Below are 7,907 nucleotides of genomic sequence, written 5' to 3' on the forward strand. Positions count from 1 at the left end.
GCAGGGTCCATTTGGAGTTGGCCTGTCCGTACAATAAATCCCAGAAAGGAGACCTCGGGAACATGAAATTCGCATTTCTGGGCCTTGGCGAACAGATTGTTCTGTAGCAGCCTCTGGAGAACCTGGCGGACATGGTGGCGGTGCTCCTGCACGGTCTTGGAAAAGATAAGGATGTCATCGAGGTAGACAAAGACGTACAGGTTAATCATGTCCCTTAAGACGTCGTTGATTAGGGCCTGAAAAACAGCTGGTGCGTTGGTGAGTCCGAAGGGCATCACCTGGTATTCGTAGTGCCCAGACGGGGTGTTAAAGGCAGTCTTCCACTCGTCTCCCTGTCGGATACGGATGAGGTGGTATGCGTTCCGTAGGTCCAACTTGGTGAAGACGGTGGCACCTTGGAGCAGGTCGAAAGCAGTGGACATCAGCGGAAGGGGATATCGGTTGCGCACAGTGATCTTGTTCAGGCCCCTGTAGTCAATACATGGTCGAAGCCCCCCATCCTTCTTGCCGACAAAGAAGAAGCTGGCACCAGCAGGTGAGGTGGAGGGTCGAATGAACCCAGAGACCAGGGCGTCTTTGAGGTATTCTTCCATAGCCTTGCGTTCTGGCTGAGAGAGGGAAAACAGTCTGCCACGAGGAGGGGTAGTCCCAGGGAGCAAGTCGATGGCACAGTCGTAGGCCCGGTGCGAAGGAAGAACGGCGGCCCTGCTCTTGCTGAATACCTCCTTGAGATCCCAGTACTCTGTGGGAACTTGAGATAACTCGGTGAGATCAGGGGGCTCGGCAGGAGACACAGGAGAGCTAGAGAGCAGACAAGAGGCCTGGCATGCAGGGCCCCATTCCACAACCTGGCTTGTTACCCAGTCTATGCGAGGGTTGTGGCGAGTAAGCCAAGGAAGGCCTAGAATAACTGGGAACTCAGGTGAAGGAATCAGGTGCAGGGATATTTCTTCCTTGTGACCTTGAGACTGGAGGAAGACTGGAGAAGTAACTTGGGTGACTCTTCCATCACCTAACGCTTGGCCATCGAGGGCAGACACAGACAGTGGGACTTCAAGAGGTGCAGTAGGTATATTGATGCTTTGGGCGAAGTGAATATCCATAAAGTTCCCAGCCGCCCCTGAGTCTATCAAAGCTTGACAAGAGTGGACAGACTCACCCCAGGAGATGGAGACTGGGATGTAGATTCCTTGGCCAGGGAGTCCGGGAGAGAGGGTAGGCCCCGTCACAACCCTCCCTCGGCTGGACGGGGCGGTCCTTTTCCCAAGAGTTCGGGACATGATGCTCGGAAGTGACCAGGCTTGCCACAGTAGATGCAGCACTTGTCCCTCCTTCTGCGCTCCCTCTCAGATGCGGAGAGGCGAGTACGACCCACTTGCATGGGTTCTGGACAGTCACTGAAGGAGGTAGACGGTCTCCAGGTAGAGGTAGGGAGGCTGGGGGGGCTCAAGGCTTGGTGGCGTTCTCTCATCCTGTTGTCCAGACGAATAGCATGTGAGATGAGGGTTTCGAGGTCACTTGGGCATCCAATAGAGGCCAGACCGTCCTTGATGGGGTCAGACAGACCATGGTTGAAGGCTGACACCAGGGCAGTCTCGTTCCATCCACTTACTGCTGCGAGTGTTCGGAACGAGATGGCGTAATCTGCGACGCTTCCTCCTTGCCGGATGGACATGAGCTTTCGGGCTGCGTCGGTACTGATGTCTGCCTGATCGAAGACCCGAAGCATCTCTTCAGAAAACAGCTGGAAATCAAAGCACTCAGGTCCCTGTCTTTGCCAGATAGCAGTAGCCCAGGCTCGCGCCTTACCAGCTAATAAGGTGATCACAAAGGCAATCTTGCGGCGATCCGTAGTGTAGGTGGTAGGCTGAGGCTCAAAGGTGAGTTGACACTGGGTAAGGAACTCTCGGCACTCACTGTGCTTGCCGTGATACCTCTGTGGTGCAGGAAGGCTGGGTTCGCGAGGTGAAGAAGGCAGCATGGCAGGAGGCACTGGAGCAGGAGCTGGATCAGGAACTGGATCAGGAGCAGGAGATGCAGGCAGAGATGTCAGCTGTGCCAGGGTTTTCCCAATTTGCTGAAGCAGTTCCTCGTGGCGAGCAAGGGCCTCACGTTGACTGGTGAGCGTACGTCCATGAGCGTCCATGGTCGCTCCGAAGCGTGTCAAAGCTGCCATAATTCCCTGAAGGTTGCCCGGGTAGACAGTTGAAGCAGCCTCTGCTGAGTCGGTCATGACGGAGTCTTTCTGTTAGGGTTTTGCTGGGATTCGAACCTGGTTCGTTGGTGTGATGATCCAGCAAACCCCCACTAGGCCACCAGGGGAATGACTCAAATGCAGAGGCGTGAGGCGGAAGTAGAAAAAGTAACAAAAGGTTTATTTATACTATGTACACTATATACAATCCAAGGCAAAACAAAAAAAACAAAAACAAAGAGTATAATTCAAAAAGAAAAAGGCAAAAATGCAAAAGCTCAGAAGATCCACAAAACACAGTACAAAGGAAACTGGAGATAAACATAACAGCACAAAGACTCCGTGACAAGAGGACTGAACTCAGGGGTATAAATACACAAACTAATTAAGGACACAGGTGAAGATAATTAGGACTAACAGGCAATTAACAAAAAAAAAACACAAAACACAGGAACAGTGGCGGCCTCTAGAGGCCAAAATAAATATGACATGAAAAGGAAATAACAGCGGCCTCTAGAGGCCAAAACAGTCCAAGTCCTAACAATAACAACTAGCCGAAATTGGCTGTTCAGAGCCGTCTCGTAGACTGCAACGGATACCCGGCTGCCAGTCAGTGTTGCCAGATACTGCTGACGTTTTCCATCCCAAAATATATTCAAAACCCGCCAAAATGCACTTAAAACCGCCCAATCTGGCAACACTGCTGCCAGTCCATAGAGCCCATTGGAATAAGAAAGGTTACAGCCTGGCAGCAAAGGTGATTCTCGTAGCGAACTGCAAGTTCGTCAAACATCACTCAAATAAGTTACAGGATAGTTATGAACATAAATACAATCTTGGGCATATATTATGTTATGCAAGTTATTGTTTTAATGAGAATTCAACGTCGTAGACGCCGCAGTTTGGGGAGAGAATTTTAGGGGAAGCTCGGCTTCCCTTGTTGTCTCTGAGAAATCGCCCCTGCTCCTTACACAAGTGTGATGATACTAGTAGAAGCAATATTCCTATAAAACACACAGTTAAATATTTAGGAATTCAGATAACCAAGGATCCTAAAGATAGACAGCACTTACAGTGGTGCTTGAAAGTTTGTGAACCCTTTAGAATTTTCTATATTTCTGCATAAATATGACCTAAAACATGATCAGATTTTCACACAAGTCCTAAAAGTAGATCAAGAGAACCCAGTTAAACAAATGAGACAAAAAATATTATACTTGGTCATTTATTTATTGAGGAAAATGATCCAATATTACATATCTGTGAGTGGCAAAAGTATGTGAACCTCTAGGATTAGCAGTTCATTTGAAGGTGAAATTAGAGTCAGGTGTTTTCAATCAATGGGATGACAATCAGGTGTGAGTGGGCACCGTTTTATTTAAAGAACAGGGATCTATCAAAGTCTGATCTTCACAACACATGTTTGTGGAAGTGGATCATGGCACGAACAAAGGAGATTTCTGAGGACCTCAGAAAAAGCATTGTTGATGCTCATCAGGCTGAGAAAGGTTACAAAACCATCTCTAAAGAGTTTGGACTCCACCAATCCACAGTCAGACAGATTGTTCTCATCTCATCTCATCTCATCTCATCTCATCTCATCTCATCTTCATCCGCTTATCTGGAGCCGGGTCGCGGAGGCAGCAGTCTGAGCATGGAAGCCCAAACTTCCCTCTCCCCAGACTCCTCGGCCAGCTCCTCGGGAAGAACACCGAGGCGTTCCCAGGCCAGCCGAGAGACATAGTCCCTCCAGCGTGTCCTGGGTCTTCCCCAGGGCCTCCTCCCGGGGGGACATACCTGGAACACCTCCCCAGGGAGGCGTCCAGGAGCCATCCGAAAGAGATGCCCGAGCCACCTCCGCTGATTCCTTTTGATGTGGAGGAGCAGCGGCTCTTGTCTGAGTTCCTCCCGAGTGATTGTGCTTCTCACCCTATCTCTAAGGGAGTGCCCAGCCACCCTGTGAAGGAAACTCATTTCAGCCGCTAGTTCACCAAACCCCTTATGGAAATTAATGAAACAAGGACCGTGACGTCACCCGGTATGGCGCAGCCGGGGCCCCACCCCACCCTGGATTTACAGCGCAGCACCTTTACTGCTGTTTCTGTGTGAGTCGTTTACACCAACATTTATTCACGATGAGAAAGACACAGACCATTTGTGCAGCATTTTTCGATTGAGGAGTTTATTTTTGCAAAAGTTTCTCATTTCCAGTCAGGGCGTGTCGATGTGACTGAGGGACGACCTGAAAGAGAAAAGCAGAGGAGAGATTTTTTTTTTAGAACAATAATCATCAAACCTTTTATCCTGGTGTATAATATTCCCATTGCACTATTCTAGATCATATTACTGCGTTCAAAAGTATTCGCTCCACATGTGCTTTGCTTAGTAGCGAGCTCGTGAGGTAGTGAACAAGACCCATTCTGTAAGACATTACAAATATGACTGTGACTCACTCTGAGCTCCCTGACCACTGCACCCGTCTCCTTCTCCTCAACCTTCTACTTTGCCTCCAGCATGTCGTCCACCTGCCCCTCATCCTTTTGGAACCCCATTTCCTCTATTAGTTCTCCCCAAGGGAGTAACATTGGAGTTGGGGGTCTGGATGGGATTGGGTCGATGCTGTCCATTATCTCGCCCCACATCAGTGCCTTTGGACTTGCGGTTCTGGAGGACAAAGGCTCCTCAATGCCCACAGTTTCAGGTGGCAGACTGGAGGTGGGTTGAGGTTCAGGCTCTGATTCAGTTGGTGCTGGTGGTTCTGGTGCCACATGTAGATCAGGACAAGAAGGAGATAAAATGGAACGTTAAGACAGAGAAAACATTACAACATTAAAGAATTGTGCAAAGGAACCAACAGCGGAAAATTGAGATTTTAATCTTGTTTACCGAGTGTGAGCACGTCAGTGGCATGAGCCTGAGCAGTGATCACACAGCCATCATCTACACATCCACCTTCAGGTGGTGTCACAGGAGACACAGCGTTTCCTCCCAGAATCTCCTCCTGGACGGACTGGACGTGGCGTTCGTTCATCCCCATCATTGTGGGTGGAGGGTAGTAGGAGGCAGATCTCAGAATGGGGTGGGACGGAGGGTAGAACTGGTCTGGCATGATGAAGTAGGTCGGGGGGTAGAACTGCGGTGGTAGGATGGGGTAGAACAGGGGGTTGAAGTGAGCAGCCTGAGACTGGAACTGACGAAAGAAACAGAGTTGGATTTTAGAGAAACACATTATTTCTTCAGCAACAAGAATTAGAAAAAAATGAACAGGTCCATACTGAGGCCTACTGATGAAATAATTCCATTTCTCTGAATAAACAGGTCTGCATATATTACTGATTGGACTGTATCTTCTGCTTCTGAGTTAAATCATCGTGTCCAAGGCTTTAGCGCTCCCAAGCAGACAATAGGCTACTTGTCTTTCTGAATATTACAACGAGAAAATCCCAGTGGTTCTGTCATATGAACCCTGACCATCAAATTTACTCCACATCGCCATCTTCAGAAGGGCATCTGGTTACAACTTACCATTTTCGATAGAGGATGGTGTAAAACGTGAAAAGTGAAGTTTGAAGACAGAGAGAGATGTGAAGCGTCGAGTGAGAGATGTGAAGTGTGGAATGGAGTGTGTGTGTGTGTGTGTGTGTGTGTCATATATATGTATCGTTTCAGGATTCCGTTCTTTGAAGTTTGAATTTGAATTCCGTTCTGTTTTTGTTTAAATTGTCCAGCATGAAAAACTTCATCATAGCTCCGCCCCTTTTTACAGTCAATGTCTTACAGTAACTGTACGTAACCGTACTGTGTTTATGTTCATAACCACATCACACAATGTGCCGAGGCTTTAAGATATGAGCGGCTCAGCCCCAAGAGGCCTCGCTCAAATCTTTTTACGGTCAAAATTGACACTCAATTTTTTCCAAGCTCTCGAAATCAAAACGCCCTCGAATATTTTCACATTTGTGTCTTGGTGCTTTAATCATGACCAACACATCTGAGTGAATCTCAGGATTCGCTGATTTATAAGAACAACAGTGTGGATTCATGGAGTGAAGTGGAGTTTTGGGTTTGTCCCCTCCCCATGCTGGTTTTTGTCACAGTGATGTTACGGCAGGAATTGAAAATTGTTTATTTTGGAAAATAAATTGAAATAAATGTGCTGTTTTCTTGTTTTTAGTGCAATACAAGTCAAAGGTTATTTACAATAATCAAGAATTGGGGAGATCCGCGAGGAGGGGAGAGATGGAAAAAAAAAGCAGAAAAGTGATGCAGCGCTATGAGTAACTTAAAAAGTTGGTAAAACGCTCCAGTTGAGTGTTAAAGTGCTAAGTCTTAGTTTAACGAACAGACAGGGAGTCATATGTATTGTGTGTGAACATAGCAGGTTTACAAGCGGAGTTCTTTGAAGAAAAGTTTACCGCGAGTGTTTATAGACTGAACGGAGCTCGTGGAATTTAAGGTGGACTGGAAAGCAAGTAGCCTGCTTGGCTCTAATTCAAGGACCAGACCAGCTAATCCTGACCAGAGGGAGGACATCCTTCGACTGGGACACCGACGTCCAATTCCCCTCGCCAGCACTGCGAGGCTATCGAGAGCAGACGACGACAAGTCATCTACAGTCGTGAGTTTTGTTTCATGCGCCACGGCGTGAAGTGGCCATTGTGTTAAAGGTCTCCCCGTTCCCAAGCCACGTTACAGGCCTGCATCGCTACTTTGACTCACATTTAGGTTTGGCCTGGGTACCCTTTTTGTTTTATTCTGGAATATATTTAGTTTAAGGTAAACTGCCGGCTTTAGCAGAAGGTTTATGGGGGATGTGTTATGTTTGATACTGTTACTGAATGTGGTTGAGTGTAACTACACCTGAGAGTGAACTGAACTGTATTGAACAGAATTTACGTGACTCTATCCAACAACTCTTTGATTTAAAACATATTTCATTTCCTTACCTGTATAAATATACATATATCCACAGTCTACTTTAAGTAAATAGTTTAAATTCATGTTTGGTGAATGTGTATTCTATTTAGTTTATTCATACATGGGTTTTACTGTTTAGAAATATTAAAGGGTAAGTAGAGCAGGGTCATTTAAAAACTCATTCTAGGTAATAATTCAAGTACAGATGTAAAGATACACAGACACATATAACATAGGCTTAAAAGACATGGTTCCACTTTTACAGTGATAGTTATTCCCACAATGCTATTATACTAGTTAAATTACTGTGGTTAGTATCTTTGAGTAAGTTAACAGTTCCATTCAACAAAATTACTCCACTTAGTGCATTATTTAACTATAGAGAGAGATCTCTCAACCCATGGATTCAGGGAGCGCACTCACTAAAATAGCAGGACAGCTAGGGTGCGCTACATAAAATGGGGGCTCGTCCGGGATGGTAGTTGATTAGTGCAATTAAGTGAGTAAATAGTAATAAGTTAGAATATTTTCTTGAGCGCCAAATTAGCCTGTTGCGTTAATGACCCCCTATTAGAGATAATAAAGCCGAAGTAAACATGGATCATACAAATAGCCACACAGACTTAGTTAATGAGCTCAAAGAATGGTGTCGTGGAGAAGGACTTGACGAAGCACAGTCTCTCATTGTGCTGGTTCCTGAAGGGACTGAGATTGCCCAAATTGAAGAAACGATGGAGACAATCAAAGTGTTAGGCCGGGTTCGTGTCAGAGGACGGACATATAGCAACAAGCATCG

This window comes from Neoarius graeffei, chromosome 19 (genome assembly GCF_027579695.1).
Source record: "Neoarius graeffei isolate fNeoGra1 chromosome 19, fNeoGra1.pri, whole genome shotgun sequence".
Classification (NCBI taxonomy): Eukaryota; Metazoa; Chordata; class Actinopteri; order Siluriformes; family Ariidae; genus Neoarius; species Neoarius graeffei.